Source organism: Triturus cristatus, chromosome 8 (assembly GCF_964204655.1).
Source record: "Triturus cristatus chromosome 8, aTriCri1.1, whole genome shotgun sequence".
NCBI lineage: Eukaryota > Metazoa > Chordata > Amphibia > Caudata > Salamandridae > Triturus > Triturus cristatus.
Window position 1 is genome coordinate 53,822,074 of NC_140591.1, and position 15,875 is coordinate 53,837,948.

The following is a 15,875-nucleotide window of genomic DNA, read 5'->3' on the forward strand; positions in this document are numbered from 1 at the left end:
CAGACCAATTTAGCTGCTGAATAATATTGGACAATTTAACACATAACTGCACATGCAGATAGAATGACCAGGGTCTGCATTTATCTTTAACAATTATCAAAAATACAACAGAAAGCCAAAATGGCCAGCTGGATGAAATAGCTGAGTTGGGAGAGTGTTAGATTGAAAATCTAAAAGTCCCTTGTTCAATGCTGGGTTTCGGAAAAGTCTGAGAGGTTTCTTGCTTCTCACAAAATATTTCTTGGTATCAGCTCAAGTTTTTCTTTCTTTATTTATCAAAATATTTGATCAACTGATCGACAACAGGATCAATTCAACATAGAATTGTCTTTCTGTCCTCCTTCTAAATTTGCTTCCACCTCTCTTGCATTCAGCTTCGACTACAAATGTTTCCTATTTCATGCTTTTTTGTAAAGTAAACTCTTGTCTGCATCAGCTTCCACTTCTCCTTGAACACAGATTTCAGTATTCAGATGACATAGCTTACCTACTCAGGCCAAATACCTCTGTGTAATATGGTGCTAGTCCATTCAGAGTAAAAAAAAAAGCTACCTAACCTGGATCCGAAAAATGCTATTTACCTATTGCACCTGTTAACTGATGAATGATACAGGACATCTTAAAACATAGCTCTAGCATGAGGATGAGCATCTATTTTTTTGGGAAGTTTAAAAGAAAGGATGAAGACCCAAACTACCAGCAGGCCGAAATAGCTCAGTTGGGAGAGCGTTAGACTGAAGATCTAAAGGTCCCTGGTTCAATCCCGGGTTTCGGCACAATTTCAACTTCTGCTTTTCATGTCACAAAAGCTGTTTGGAGTTAAATCAACGCTCTTCTTTATCAAAACCTTTTATCAATCTGATCAACAACACAATCAATTCAACATATTATTTACTTTCTGTCTTCCTTTCAAACTTGCTTCCACCTCTCTTGTATTCAACTATGCCTCATTTATTTGAAACTTCTTGCTTTATTTTAAAGTAAAGCTTTGTCTGCATCAGCCTCCAATTCCCCTTATACAAAACTGTCAGTAGTCAGATGACATAGCTTGTACACCCTGGCCATATAGGTCTGTGTTTCAGAGTATAAGTCAATTCAGAGTTTAGAAAAAAAATTCTACCTACATTGTCCCCTAAAAAGGATATTCACTCATCAGACCAAGTTACCTGCTGAATGATACTGGACACTTTAACACATAACTATAAACGAAAATAGAATGACCAGGTTCTGTATGTATCGTCTACAATTATTAATAATACATCAGGAGGCCACAGGGACTTGTTGGCTGAAATATCTCAGTTGGGAGATCGTTAGACTGAAGAGCTTAAGGTACCTGATTCAATCCTGACTTTCAGCACAGTGCGAGGGGATCCTACATTCTTGCAAAATATTTCTTGAAATCAGCTCTAGGTTTTTTTTTCTTTATTTCTCAAAATATTTTATCAACTGATCAACAACATGATAACTTCAACAAAAAGTTGTCTTTCTGTCCTCCTTCTAAACTTGCTTCCACCTCTCTTGCCATCAGCTTTGATGACGAATTTATCCCATTTTATACTTTTTTCAAAGCAAACTCTTGTCTGCATCAGCTTTCACTTCTCCTTGAACAAAGTTGTCAGTATTGAGATGACATAGCTTACCTACTCAGGCGACATACGTCTGTGTAATACAGTGCTGGTCCACTTAGAGTTTTAAAAGAAAAACGACCTAACATTTATCCCAAAAACGCTACTCACCCATTTCACCAGTTAGCTGCTGAACAATGCAGGACACATTAAAACACAGCTCTAACCTCAGATTGAAAATCCAGGTTCTGCATCTCTGTTCTGGGATTGTTCAAAAAAAGAGGCTGAATACTATAGCTGCTGGCAGGCCGAAATAGCTCAGTTGGGAGAGCGTTAGACTGAAGATCTAAAGGTCCCTGGTTCGATCCCGGGTTTCGGCACATTTTGAACTTCTGCTTTGCATGCCACAAAGACTATTTTGAATCAACTCATATTGACTTTGTTTATAATGATCAAAACCTTTTATCAAGATAATCGACAATACAATTAATTCAACATATTATTTACTTTCTGTCTTTCTTTCAAACTTGCTTCCACCTCTCTTGTATTCAACTTTGCCTCCTTTATTTCCCAATTCTTCCTTTAATTGAAAGTAAAGCTTTGCCTGCATCAGCCTCCAGTTCCCCTTATACAAAACTGTTAGTAGTCAGATGACCTAGCTTGCCGACCCTCGCCATATAGGTCTGTGTTTCTGAGTATAAGTCCATTCATAGTTTACAAACATCATCTAACTAACTTGGCTCCTCAAAAGGAAATTCACCCATCAGACCAATTTAGCTACTGAATAATACTGGACAATTTAACACATAACTGCACATGCAGATAGAGTGACCAGGTTCTGCATTTTTCTTTAACAATTATAAAAAATACAACAGAAAGCCAAAATTGCCAGCTGGATGAAATAGCTCAGTTGGGAGAGCAGTAGACTGAAGATCTAAAGGTCCCTGGTTCAATCCCGGGTTTAGGCACATTTTGAACTTCTGCTTTGCATGCCACAAATGCTATTTGGAGTCAACTCATATTGACGTTGTTTATAATGATCAAAACCTTTTATCAAGCTGATCGATAAGACAACCATTTCAACATATTTTTTACATTCTGTCTTTCTGTCAAACTTGCTTCCACCTCTCTTGTATTCAACTTTACCTGCTTTATTTGCCAATTCTTCCTTTAATTGAAAGTAAAGCTTTGCCTGCATCAGCCTCGAGTTCCCCTTATACAAAACTGTTAGTAGTCAGATGACCTAGTTTGCCTACCCTCGCCATATAGGTCTGTGTGTCTGAGTATAAGTCCATTCATAGTTTACAAACATCTTCTAACTAACTTGGCTCCTAAAAAGGAAATTCACCCATCAGACCAATTTAGCTGCTGAATAATATTGGACAATTTAACACATAACTGCACATGCAGATAGAATGACCAGGGTCTGCATTTATCTTTAACAATTATCAAAAATACAACAGAAAGCCAAAATGGCCAGCTGGATGAAATAGCTCAGTTGGGAGAGTGTTAGATTGAAAATCTAAAAGTCCCTTGTTCAATGCTGGGTTTCGGAAAAGTCTGAGAGGTTTCTTGCTTCTCACAAAATATTTCTTGGTATCAGCTCAAGTTTTTCTTTCTTTATTTATCAAAATATTTGATCAACTGATCGACAACATGATCAATTCAACATAGAATTGTCTTTCTGTCCTCCTTCTAAATTTGCTTCCACCTCTCTTGCATTCAGCTTCGACTACAAATGTTTCCTATTTCATGCTTTTTTGTAAAGTACACTCTTGTCTGCATCAGCTTCCACTTCTCCTTGAACACAGATTTCAGTATTCAGATGACATAGCTTACCTACTCAGGCCAAATACCTCTGTGTAATATGGTGCTAGTCCATTCAGAGTAAAAAACAAAAGCTACCTAACCTGGATCCGAAAAATGCTATTTACCTATTGCACCCGTTAAGTGATGAATGATACAGGACATCTTAAAACATAGCTCTAGCATGAGGTTGAGCATCTATTTTCTTGGGAAGTTTAAAAGAAAGGATGAAGACCCAAACTACCAGCAGGCCGAAATAGCTCAGTTGGGAGAGCGTTAGACTGAAGATCTAAAGGTCCCTGGTTCAATCCCGGGTTTCGGCACAATTTCAACTTCTGCTTTTCATGTCACAAAAGCTGTTTGGAGTTAAATCAACGCTCTTCTTTATCAAAACCTTTTATCAATCTGATCAACAACACAATCAATTCAACATATTATTTACTTTCCGTCTTCCTTTCAAACTTGCTTCCACCTCTCTTGTATTCAACTATGCCTCATTTATTTGCAACTTCTTGCTTTATTTTAAAGTAAAGCTTTGCCTGCATCAGCCTCCAATTCCCCTTATACAAAACTGTCAGTAGTCAGATGACATAGCTTGTACACCCTGGCCATATAGGTCTGTGTTTCAGAGTATAAGTCAATTCAGAGTTTAGAAAAAAAAATTCTACCTACCTTGTCCCCTAAAAAGGATATTCACTCATCAGACCAAGTTACCTGCTGAATGATACTGGACACTTTAACACATAACTATAAACGAAAATAGAATGACCAGGTTCTGTATGTATCGTCTACAATTATTAATAATACATCAGGAGGCCACAGGGACTTGTTGGCTGAAATATCTCAGTTGGGAGATCGTTAGACTGAAGAGCTTAAGGTACCTGATTCAATCCTGACTTTCAGCACAGTGCGAGGGGATCCTACATTCTTGCAAAATATTTCTTGAAATCAGCTCTAGTTTTTTTTTCTTTATTTCTCAAAATATTTTATCAACTGATCAACAACATGATAACTTCAACAAAAAGTTGTCTTTCTGTCCTCCTTCTAAACTTGCTTCCACCTCTCTTGCCATCAACTTTGATGACGAATTTATCCCATTTTATACTTTTTTCAAAGTAAACTCTTGTCTGCATCAGCTTTCACTTCTCCTTGAACAAAGTTGTCAGTATTGAGATGATATAGCTTACCTACTCAGGCGACATACGTCTGTGTAATACAGTGCTGGTCCACTCAGAGTTTTAAAAGAAAAACGACCTAACATTTATCCCAAAAACGCTACTCACCCATTTCACCAGTTAGCTGCTGAACAATGCAGGACACATTAAAACACAGCTCTAACCTCAGATTGAAAATCCAGGTTCTGCATCTCTGTTCTGGGATTGTTAAAAAAGAGGCTGAATACTATAGCTGCTGGCAGGCCGAAATATCTCAGTTGGGAGAGTGTTAGACTGAAGATCTAAAGGTCCCTGGTTCAATCCCGGGTTTAGGCACATTTTGAACTTCTGCTTTGCATGCCACAAATGCTATTTGGAGTCAACTCATATTGACGTTGTTTATAATGATCAAAACCTTTTATCAAGCTGATCGATAAGACAACCATTTCAACATATTTTTTACATTCTGTCTTTCTGTCAAACTTGCTTCCACCTCTCTTGTATTCAACTTTACCTGCTTTATTTGCCAATTCTTCCTTTAATTGAAAGTAAAGCTTTGCCTACATCAGCCTCGAGTTCCCCTTATACAAAACTGTTAGTAGTCAGATGACCTAGTTTGCCTACCCTCGCCATATAGGTCTGTGTGTCTGAGTATAAGTCCATTCATAGTTTACAAACATCTTCTAACTAACTTGGCTCCTAAAAAGGAAATTCACCCATCAGACCAATTTAGCTGCTGAATAATATTGGACAATTTAACACATAACTGCACATGCAGATAGAATGACCAGGGTCTGCATTTATCTTTAACAATTATCAAAAATACAACAGAAAGCCAAAATGGCCAGCTGGATGAAATAGCTGAGTTGGGAGAGTGTTAGATTGAAAATCTAAAAGTCCCTTGTTCAATGCTGGGTTTCGGAAAAGTCTGAGAGGTTTCTTGCTTCTCACAAAATATTTCTTGGTATCAGCTCAAGTTTTTCTTTCTTTATTTATCAAAATATTTGATCAACTGATCGACAACAGGATCAATTCAACATAGAATTGTCTTTCTGTCCTCCTTCTAAATTTGCTTCCACCTCTCTTGCATTCAGCTTCGACTACAAATGTTTCCTATTTCATGCTTTTTTGTAAAGTAAACTCTTGTCTGCATCAGCTTCCACTTCTCCTTGAACACAGATTTCAGTATTCAGATGACATAGCTTACCTACTCAGGCCAAATACCTCTGTGTAATATGGTGCTAGTCCATTCAGAGTAAAAAAAAAAGCTACCTAACCTGGATCCGAAAAATGCTATTTACCTATTGCACCTGTTAACTGATGAATGATACAGGACATCTTAAAACATAGCTCTAGCATGAGGATGAGCATCTATTTTTTTGGGAAGTTTAAAAGAAAGGATGAAGACCCAAACTACCAGCAGGCCGAAATAGCTCAGTTGGGAGAGCGTTAGACTGAAGATCTAAAGGTCCCTGGTTCAATCCCGGGTTTCGGCACAATTTCAACTTCTGCTTTTCATGTCACAAAAGCTGTTTGGAGTTAAATCAACGCTCTTCTTTATCAAAACCTTTTATCAATCTGATCAACAACACAATCAATTCAACATATTATTTACTTTCTGTCTTCCTTTCAAACTTGCTTCCACCTCTCTTGTATTCAACTATGCCTCATTTATTTGAAACTTCTTGCTTTATTTTAAAGTAAAGCTTTGTCTGCATCAGCCTCCAATTCCCCTTATACAAAACTGTCAGTAGTCAGATGACATAGCTTGTACACCCTGGCCATATAGGTCTGTGTTTCAGAGTATAAGTCAATTCAGAGTTTAGAAAAAAAATTCTACCTACATTGTCCCCTAAAAAGGATATTCACTCATCAGACCAAGTTACCTGCTGAATGATACTGGACACTTTAACACATAACTATAAACGAAAATAGAATGACCAGGTTCTGTATGTATCGTCTACAATTATTAATAATACATCAGGAGGCCACAGGGACTTGTTGGCTGAAATATCTCAGTTGGGAGATCGTTAGACTGAAGAGCTTAAGGTACCTGATTCAATCCTGACTTTCAGCACAGTGCGAGGGGATCCTACATTCTTGCAAAATATTTCTTGAAATCAGCTCTAGGTTTTTTTTTCTTTATTTCTCAAAATATTTTATCAACTGATCAACAACATGATAACTTCAACAAAAAGTTGTCTTTCTGTCCTCCTTCTAAACTTGCTTCCACCTCTCTTGCCATCAGCTTTGATGACGAATTTATCCCATTTTATACTTTTTTCAAAGCAAACTCTTGTCTGCATCAGCTTTCACTTCTCCTTGAACAAAGTTGTCAGTATTGAGATGACATAGCTTACCTACTCAGGCGACATACGTCTGTGTAATACAGTGCTGGTCCACTTAGAGTTTTAAAAGAAAAACGACCTAACATTTATCCCAAAAACGCTACTCACCCATTTCACCAGTTAGCTGCTGAACAATGCAGGACACATTAAAACACAGCTCTAACCTCAGATTGAAAATCCAGGTTCTGCATCTCTGTTCTGGGATTGTTCAAAAAAAGAGGCTGAATACTATAGCTGCTGGCAGGCCGAAATAGCTCAGTTGGGAGAGCGTTAGACTGAAGATCTAAAGGTCCCTGGTTCGATCCCGGGTTTCGGCACATTTTGAACTTCTGCTTTGCATGCCACAAAGACTATTTTGAATCAACTCATATTGACTTTGTTTATAATGATCAAAACCTTTTATCAAGATAATCGACAATACAATTAATTCAACATATTATTTACTTTCTGTCTTTCTTTCAAACTTGCTTCCACCTCTCTTGTATTCAACTTTGCCTCCTTTATTTCCCAATTCTTCCTTTAATTGAAAGTAAAGCTTTGCCTGCATCAGCCTCCAGTTCCCCTTATACAAAACTGTTAGTAGTCAGATGACCTAGCTTGCCGACCCTCGCCATATAGGTCTGTGTTTCTGAGTATAAGTCCATTCATAGTTTACAAACATCATCTAACTAACTTGGCTCCTCAAAAGGAAATTCACCCATCAGACCAATTTAGCTACTGAATAATACTGGACAATTTAACACATAACTGCACATGCAGATAGAGTGACCAGGTTCTGCATTTTTCTTTAACAATTATAAAAAATACAACAGAAAGCCAAAATTGCCAGCTGGATGAAATAGCTCAGTTGGGAGAGCAGTAGACTGAAGATCTAAAGGTCCCTGGTTCAATCCCGGGTTTAGGCACATTTTGAACTTCTGCTTTGCATGCCACAAATGCTATTTGGAGTCAACTCATATTGACGTTGTTTATAATGATCAAAACCTTTTATCAAGCTGATCGATAAGACAACCATTTCAACATATTTTTTACATTCTGTCTTTCTGTCAAACTTGCTTCCACCTCTCTTGTATTCAACTTTACCTGCTTTATTTGCCAATTCTTCCTTTAATTGAAAGTAAAGCTTTGCCTGCATCAGCCTCGAGTTCCCCTTATACAAAACTGTTAGTAGTCAGATGACCTAGTTTGCCTACCCTCGCCATATAGGTCTGTGTGTCTGAGTATAAGTCCATTCATAGTTTACAAACATCTTCTAACTAACTTGGCTCCTAAAAAGGAAATTCACCCATCAGACCAATTTAGCTGCTGAATAATATTGGACAATTTAACACATAACTGCACATGCAGATAGAATGACCAGGGTCTGCATTTATCTTTAACAATTATCAAAAATACAACAGAAAGCCAAAATGGCCAGCTGGATGAAATAGCTCAGTTGGGAGAGTGTTAGATTGAAAATCTAAAAGTCCCTTGTTCAATGCTGGGTTTCGGAAAAGTCTGAGAGGTTTCTTGCTTCTCACAAAATATTTCTTGGTATCAGCTCAAGTTTTTCTTTCTTTATTTATCAAAATATTTGATCAACTGATCGACAACATGATCAATTCAACATAGAATTGTCTTTCTGTCCTCCTTCTAAATTTGCTTCCACCTCTCTTGCATTCAGCTTCGACTACAAATGTTTCCTATTTCATGCTTTTTTGTAAAGTACACTCTTGTCTGCATCAGCTTCCACTTCTCCTTGAACACAGATTTCAGTATTCAGATGACATAGCTTACCTACTCAGGCCAAATACCTCTGTGTAATATGGTGCTAGTCCATTCAGAGTAAAAAACAAAAGCTACCTAACCTGGATCCGAAAAATGCTATTTACCTATTGCACCCGTTAAGTGATGAATGATACAGGACATCTTAAAACATAGCTCTAGCATGAGGTTGAGCATCTATTTTCTTGGGAAGTTTAAAAGAAAGGATGAAGACCCAAACTACCAGCAGGCCGAAATAGCTCAGTTGGGAGAGCGTTAGACTGAAGATCTAAAGGTCCCTGGTTCAATCCCGGGTTTCGGCACAATTTCAACTTCTGCTTTTCATGTCACAAAAGCTGTTTGGAGTTAAATCAACGCTCTTCTTTATCAAAACCTTTTATCAATCTGATCAACAACACAATCAATTCAACATATTATTTACTTTCCGTCTTCCTTTCAAACTTGCTTCCACCTCTCTTGTATTCAACTATGCCTCATTTATTTGCAACTTCTTGCTTTATTTTAAAGTAAAGCTTTGCCTGCATCAGCCTCCAATTCCCCTTATACAAAACTGTCAGTAGTCAGATGACATAGCTTGTACACCCTGGCCATATAGGTCTGTGTTTCAGAGTATAAGTCAATTCAGAGTTTAGAAAAAAAAATTCTACCTACCTTGTCCCCTAAAAAGGATATTCACTCATCAGACCAAGTTACCTGCTGAATGATACTGGACACTTTAACACATAACTATAAACGAAAATAGAATGACCAGGTTCTGTATGTATCGTCTACAATTATTAATAATACATCAGGAGGCCACAGGGACTTGTTGGCTGAAATATCTCAGTTGGGAGATCGTTAGACTGAAGAGCTTAAGGTACCTGATTCAATCCTGACTTTCAGCACAGTGCGAGGGGATCCTACATTCTTGCAAAATATTTCTTGAAATCAGCTCTAGGTTTTTTTTTCTTTATTTCTCAAAATATTTTATCAACTGATCAACAACATGATAACTTCAACAAAAAGTTGTCTTTCTGTCCTCCTTCTAAACTTGCTTCCACCTCTCTTGCCATCAACTTTGATGACGAATTTATCCCATTTTATACTTTTTTCAAAGTAAACTCTTGTCTGCATCAGCTTTCACTTCTCCTTGAACAAAGTTGTCAGTATTGAGATGACATAGCTTACCTACTCAGGCGACATACGTCTGTGTAATACAGTGCTGGTCCACTCAGAGTTTTAAAAGAAAAACGACCTAACATTTATCCCAAAAACGCTACTCACCCATTTCACCAGTTAGCTGCTGAACAATGCAGGACACATTAAAACACAGCTCTAACCTCAGATTGAAAATCCAGGTTCTGCATCTCTGTTCTGGGATTGTTCAAAAAAAGAGGCTGAATACTATAGCTGCTGGCAGGCCGAAATAGCTCAGTTGGGAGAGTGTTAGACTGAAGATCTAAAGGTCCCTGGTTCGATCCCGGGTTTCGGCACATTTTGAACTTCTGCTTTGCATGCCACAAAGACTATTTTGAGTCAACTCATATTGACTTTGTTTATAATGATCAAAACCTTTTATCAAGATAATCGACAATACAATTAATTCAACATATTATTTACTTTCTGTCTTTCTTTCAAACTTGCTTCCACCTCTCTTGTATTCAACTTTGCCTCCTTTATTTCCCAATTCTTCCTTTAATTGAAAGTAAAGCTTTGCCTGCATCAGCCTCCAGTTCCCCTTATACAAAACTGTTAGTAGTCAGATGACCTAGCTTGCCGACCCTCGCCATATAGGTCTGTGTTTCTGAGTATAAGTCCATTCATAGTTTACAAACATCATCTAACTAACTTGGCTCCTAAAAAGGAAATTCACCCATCAGACCAATTTAGCTACTGAATAATACTGGACAATTTAACACATAACTGCACATGCAGATAGAGTGACCAGGTTCTGCATTTATCTTTAACAATTATAAAAAATACAACAGAAAGCCAAAATTGCCAGCTGGATGAAATAGCTCAGTTGGGAGAGCAGTAGACTGAAGATCTAAAGGTCCCTGGTTCAATCCCGGGTTTAGGCACATTTTGAACTTATGCTTTGCATGCCACAAATGCTATTTGGAGTCAACTCATATTGACGTTGTTTATAATGATCAAAACCTTTTATCAAGCTGATCGAAAAGACAACCATTTCAACATATTTTTTACATTCTGTCTTTCTGTCAAACTTGCTTCCACCTCTCTTGTATTCAAATTTACCTGCTTTATTTGCCAATTCTTCCTTTAATTGAAAGTAAAGCTTTGCCTGCATCAGCCTCGAGTTCCCCTTATACAAAACTGTTAGTAGTCAGATGACCTAGTTTGCCTACCCTCGCCACATAGGTCTGTGTGTCTGAGTATAAGTCCATTCATAGTTTACAAACATCTTCTAACTAACTTGGCTCCTAAAAAGGAAATTCACCCATCAGACCAATTTAGCTGCTGAATAACATTGGACAATTTAACACATAACTGCACATGCAGATAGAATGACCAGGGTCTGCATTTATCTTTAACAATTATCAAAAATACAACAGAAAGCCAAAATGGCCAGCTGGATGAAATAGCTGAGTTGGGAGAGTGTTAGATTGAAAATCTAAAAGTCCCTTGTTCAATGCTGGGTTTCGGAAAAGTCTGAGAGGTTTCTTGCTTCTCACAAAATATTTCTTGGTATCAGCTCAAGTTTTTCTTTCTTTATTTATCAAAATATTTGATCAACTGATCGACAACATGATCAATTCAACATAGAATTGTCTTTCTGTCCTCCTTCTAAATTTGCTTCCACCTCTCTTGCATTCAGCTTCGACTACAAATGTTTCCTATTTCATGCTTTTTTGTAAAGTAAACTCTTGTCTGCATCAGCTTCCACTTCTCCTTGAACACAGATTTCAGTATTCAGATGACATAGCTTACCTACTCAGGCCAAATACCTCTGTGTAATATGGTGCTAGTCCATTCAGAGTAAAAAACAAAAGCTACCTAACCTGGATCCGAAAAATGCTATTTACCTATTGCACCCGTTAACTGGTGAATGATACAGGACATCTTAAAACATAGCTCTAGCATGAGGTTGAGCATCTATTTTCTTGGGAAGTTTAAAAGAAAGGATGAAGACCCAAACTACCAGCAGGCCGAAATAGCTCAGTTGGGAGAGCGTTAGACTGAAGATCTAAAGGTCCCTGGTTCAATCCCGGGTTTCGGCACAATTTCAACTTCTGCTTTTCATGTCACAAAAGCTGTTTGGAGTTAAATCAACGCTCTTCTTTATCAAAACCTTTTATCAATCTGATCAACAACACAATCAATTCAACATATTATTTACTTTCTGTCTTCCTTTCAAACTTGCTTCCACCTCTCTTGTATTCAACTATGCCTCATTTATTTGCAACTTCTTGCTTTATTTTAAAGTAAAGCTTTGCCTGCATCAGCCTCCAATTCCCCTTATACAAAACTGTCAGTAGTCAGATGACATAGCTTGTACACCCTGGCCATATAGGTCTGTGTTTCAGAGTATAAGTCAATTCAGAGTTTAGAAAAAAAAATTCTACCTACCTTGTCCCCTAAAAAGGATATTCACTCATCAGACCAAGTTACCTGCTGAATGATACTGGACACTTTAACACATAACTATAAACAAAAATAGAATGACCAGGTTCTGTATGTATCGTCTACAATTATTAATAATACATCAGGAGGCCACAGGGACTTGTTGGCTGAAATATCTCAGTTGGGAGATCGTTAGACTGAAGAGCTTAAGGTACCTGATTCAATCCTGACTTTCAGCACAGTGCGAGGGGATCCTACATTCTTGCAAAATATTTCTTGAAATCAGCTCTAGTTTTTTTTTCTTTATTTCTCAAAATATTTTATCAACTGATCAACAACATGATAACTTCAACAAAAAGTTGTCTTTCTGTCCTCCTTCTAAACTTGCTTCCACCTCTCTTGCCATCAACTTTGATGACGAATTTATCCCATTTTATACTTTTTTCAAAGTAAACTCTTGTCTGCATCAGCTTTCACTTCTCCTTGAACAAAGTTGTCAGTATTGAGATGATATAGCTTACCTACTCAGGCGACATACGTCTGTGTAATACAGTGCTGGTCCACTCAGAGTTTTAAAAGAAAAACGACCTAACATTTATCCCAAAAACGCTACTCACCCATTTCACCAGTTAGCTGCTGAACAATGCAGGACACATTAAAACACAGCTCTAACCTCAGATTGAAAATCCAGGTTCTGCATCTCTGTTCTGGGATTGTTCAAAAAAAGAGGCTGAATACTATAGCTGCTGGCAAGCCGAAATATCTCAGTTGGGAGAGTGTTAGACTGAAGATCTAAAGGTCCCTGGTTCAATCCCGGGTTTAGGCACATTTTGAACTTCTGCTTTGCATGCCACAAATGCTATTTGGAGTCAACTCATATTGACGTTGTTTATAATGATCAAAACCTTTTATCAAGCTGATCGATAAGACAACCATTTCAACATATTTTTTACATTCTGTCTTTCTGTCAAACTTGCTTCCACCTCTCTTGTATTCAACTTTACCTGCTTTATTTGCCAATTCTTCCTTTAATTGAAAGTAAAGCTTTGCCTACATCAGCCTCGAGTTCCCCTTATACAAAACTGTTAGTAGTCAGATGACCTAGTTTGCCTACCCTCGCCATATAGGTCTGTGTGTCTGAGTATAAGTCCATTCATAGTTTACAAACATCTTCTAACTAACTTGGCTCCTAAAAAGGAAATTCACCCATCAGACCAATTTAGCTGCTGAATAATATTGGACAATTTAACACATAACTGCACATGCAGATAGAATGACCAGGGTCTGCATTTATCTTTAACAATTATCAAAAATACAACAGAAAGCCAAAATGGCCAGCTGGATGAAATAGCTGAGTTGGGAGAGTGTTAGATTGAAAATCTAAAAGTCCCTTGTTCAATGCTGGGTTTCGGAAAAGTCTGAGAGGTTTCTTGCTTCTCACAAAATATTTCTTGGTATCAGCTCAAGTTTTTCTTTCTTTATTTATCAAAATATTTGATCAACTGATCGACAACAGGATCAATTCAACATAGAATTGTCTTTCTGTCCTCCTTCTAAATTTGCTTCCACCTCTCTTGCATTCAGCTTCGACTACAAATGTTTCCTATTTCATGCTTTTTTGTAAAGTAAACTCTTGTCTGCATCAGCTTCCACTTCTCCTTGAACACAGATTTCAGTATTCAGATGACATAGCTTACCTACTCAGGCCAAATACCTCTGTGTAATATGGTGCTAGTCCATTCAGAGTAAAAAAAAAAGCTACCTAACCTGGATCCGAAAAATGCTATTTACCTATTGCACCTGTTAACTGATGAATGATACAGGACATCTTAAAACATAGCTCTAGCATGAGGATGAGCATCTATTTTCTTGGGAAGTTTAAAAGAAAGGATGAAGACCCAAACTACCAGCAGGCCGAAATAGCTCAGTTGGGAGAGCGTTAGACTGAAGATCTAAAGGTCCCTGGTTCAATCCCGGGTTTCGGCACAATTTCAACTTCTGCTTTTCATGTCACAAAAGCTGTTTGGAGTTAAATCAACGCTCTTCTTTATCAAAACCTTTTATCAATCTGATCAACAACACAATCAATTCAACATATTATTTACTTTCTGTCTTCCTTTCAAACTTGCTTCCACCTCTCTTGTATTCAACTATGCCTCATTTATTTGAAACTTCTTGCTTTATTTTAAAGTAAAGCTTTGTCTGCATCAGCCTCCAATTCCCCTTATACAAAACTGTCAGTAGTCAGATGACATAGCTTGTACACCCTGGCCATATAGGTCTGTGTTTCAGAGTATAAGTCAATTCAGAGTTTAGAAAAAAAATTCTACCTACATTGTCCCCTAAAAAGGATATTCACTCATCAGACCAAGTTACCTGCTGAATGATACTGGACACTTTAACACATAACTATAAACGAAAATAGAATGACCAGGTTCTGTATGTATCGTCTACAATTATTAATAATACATCAGGAGGCCACAGGGACTTGTTGGCTGAAATATCTCAGTTGGGAGATCGTTAGACTGAAGAGCTTAAGGTACCTGATTCAATCCTGACTTTCAGCACAGTGCGAGGGGATCCTACATTCTTGCAAAATATTTCTTGAAATCAGCTCTAGGTTTTTTTTTCTTTATTTCTCAAAATATTTTATCAACTGATCAACAACATGATAACTTCAACAAAAAGTTGTCTTTCTGTCCTCCTTCTAAACTTGCTTCCACCTCTCTTGCCATCAGCTTTGATGACGAATTTATCCCATTTTATACTTTTTTCAAAGCAAACTCTTGTCTGCATCAGCTTTCACTTCTCCTTGAACAAAGTTGTCAGTATTGAGATGACATAGCTTACCTACTCAGGCGACATACGTCTGTGTAATACAGTGCTGGTCCACTTAGAGTTTTAAAAGAAAAACGACCTAACATTTATCCCAAAAACGCTACTCACCCATTTCACCAGTTAGCTGCTGAACAATGCAGGACACATTAAAACACAGCTCTAACCTCAGATTGAAAATCCAGGTTCTGCATCTCTGTTCTGGGATTGTTCAAAAAAAGAGGCTGAATACTATAGCTGCTGGCAGGCCGAAATAGCTCAGTTGGGAGAGCGTTAGACTGAAGATCTAAAGGTCCCTGGTTCGATCCCGGGTTTCGGCACATTTTGAACTTCTGCTTTGCATGCCACAAAGACTATTTTGAGTCAACTCATATTGACTTTGTTTATAATGATCAAAACCTTTTATCAAGATAATCGACAATACAATTAATTCAACATATTATTTACTTTCTGTCTTTCTTTCAAACTTGCTTCCACCTCTCTTGTATTCAACTTTGCCTCCTTTATTTCCCAATTCTTCCTTTAATTGAAAGTAAAGCTTTGCCTGCAACAGCCTCCAGTTCCCCTTATACAAAACTGTTAGTAGTCAGATGACCTAGCTTGCCGACCCTCGCCATATAGGTCTGTGTTTCTGAGTATAAGTCCATTCATAGTTTACAAACATCATCTTACTAACTTGGCTCCTAAAAAGGAAATTCACCCATCAGACCAATTTAGCTACTGAATAATACTGGACAATTTAACACATAACTGCACATGCAGATAGAGTGACCAGGTTCTGCATTTATCTTTAACAATTATAAAAAATACAACAGAAAGCCAAAATTGCCAGCTGGATG

The 15,875-nt window shown here is 37.6% G+C and overlaps 10 non-coding genes across 10 annotated transcripts; all 10 read left to right on the plus strand.

Annotated features, from left to right (window-relative positions):
* Positions 1-703: 703 nt before the first annotated feature.
* On the plus strand, positions 704-776 carry TRNAF-GAA (transfer RNA phenylalanine (anticodon GAA)). The gene has a single exon. It is a non-coding gene; the product is annotated as a tRNA-Phe (tRNA).
* Positions 777-1,872: 1,096 nt separating this feature from the next.
* Positions 1,873-1,945, plus strand: TRNAF-GAA (transfer RNA phenylalanine (anticodon GAA)). Its single transcript has one exon. It is a non-coding gene; the product is annotated as a tRNA-Phe (tRNA).
* Positions 1,946-3,621: 1,676 nt separating this feature from the next.
* On the plus strand, positions 3,622-3,694 carry TRNAF-GAA (transfer RNA phenylalanine (anticodon GAA)). The gene has a single exon. It is a non-coding gene; the product is annotated as a tRNA-Phe (tRNA).
* A 2,254-nt stretch (positions 3,695-5,948) lies between these two features.
* Positions 5,949-6,021, plus strand: TRNAF-GAA (transfer RNA phenylalanine (anticodon GAA)). The gene has a single exon. It is a non-coding gene; the product is annotated as a tRNA-Phe (tRNA).
* A 1,096-nt stretch (positions 6,022-7,117) lies between these two features.
* On the plus strand, positions 7,118-7,190 carry TRNAF-GAA (transfer RNA phenylalanine (anticodon GAA)). Its single transcript has one exon. It is a non-coding gene; the product is annotated as a tRNA-Phe (tRNA).
* A 1,676-nt stretch (positions 7,191-8,866) lies between these two features.
* Positions 8,867-8,939, plus strand: TRNAF-GAA (transfer RNA phenylalanine (anticodon GAA)). The gene has a single exon. It is a non-coding gene; the product is annotated as a tRNA-Phe (tRNA).
* Positions 8,940-10,036: 1,097 nt separating this feature from the next.
* Positions 10,037-10,109, plus strand: TRNAF-GAA (transfer RNA phenylalanine (anticodon GAA)). The gene has a single exon. It is a non-coding gene; the product is annotated as a tRNA-Phe (tRNA).
* Positions 10,110-11,785: 1,676 nt separating this feature from the next.
* Positions 11,786-11,858, plus strand: TRNAF-GAA (transfer RNA phenylalanine (anticodon GAA)). The gene has a single exon. It is a non-coding gene; the product is annotated as a tRNA-Phe (tRNA).
* Positions 11,859-14,114: 2,256 nt separating this feature from the next.
* On the plus strand, positions 14,115-14,187 carry TRNAF-GAA (transfer RNA phenylalanine (anticodon GAA)). Its single transcript has one exon. It is a non-coding gene; the product is annotated as a tRNA-Phe (tRNA).
* Positions 14,188-15,283: 1,096 nt separating this feature from the next.
* Positions 15,284-15,356, plus strand: TRNAF-GAA (transfer RNA phenylalanine (anticodon GAA)). Its single transcript has one exon. It is a non-coding gene; the product is annotated as a tRNA-Phe (tRNA).
* Positions 15,357-15,875: the final 519 nt, after the last annotated feature.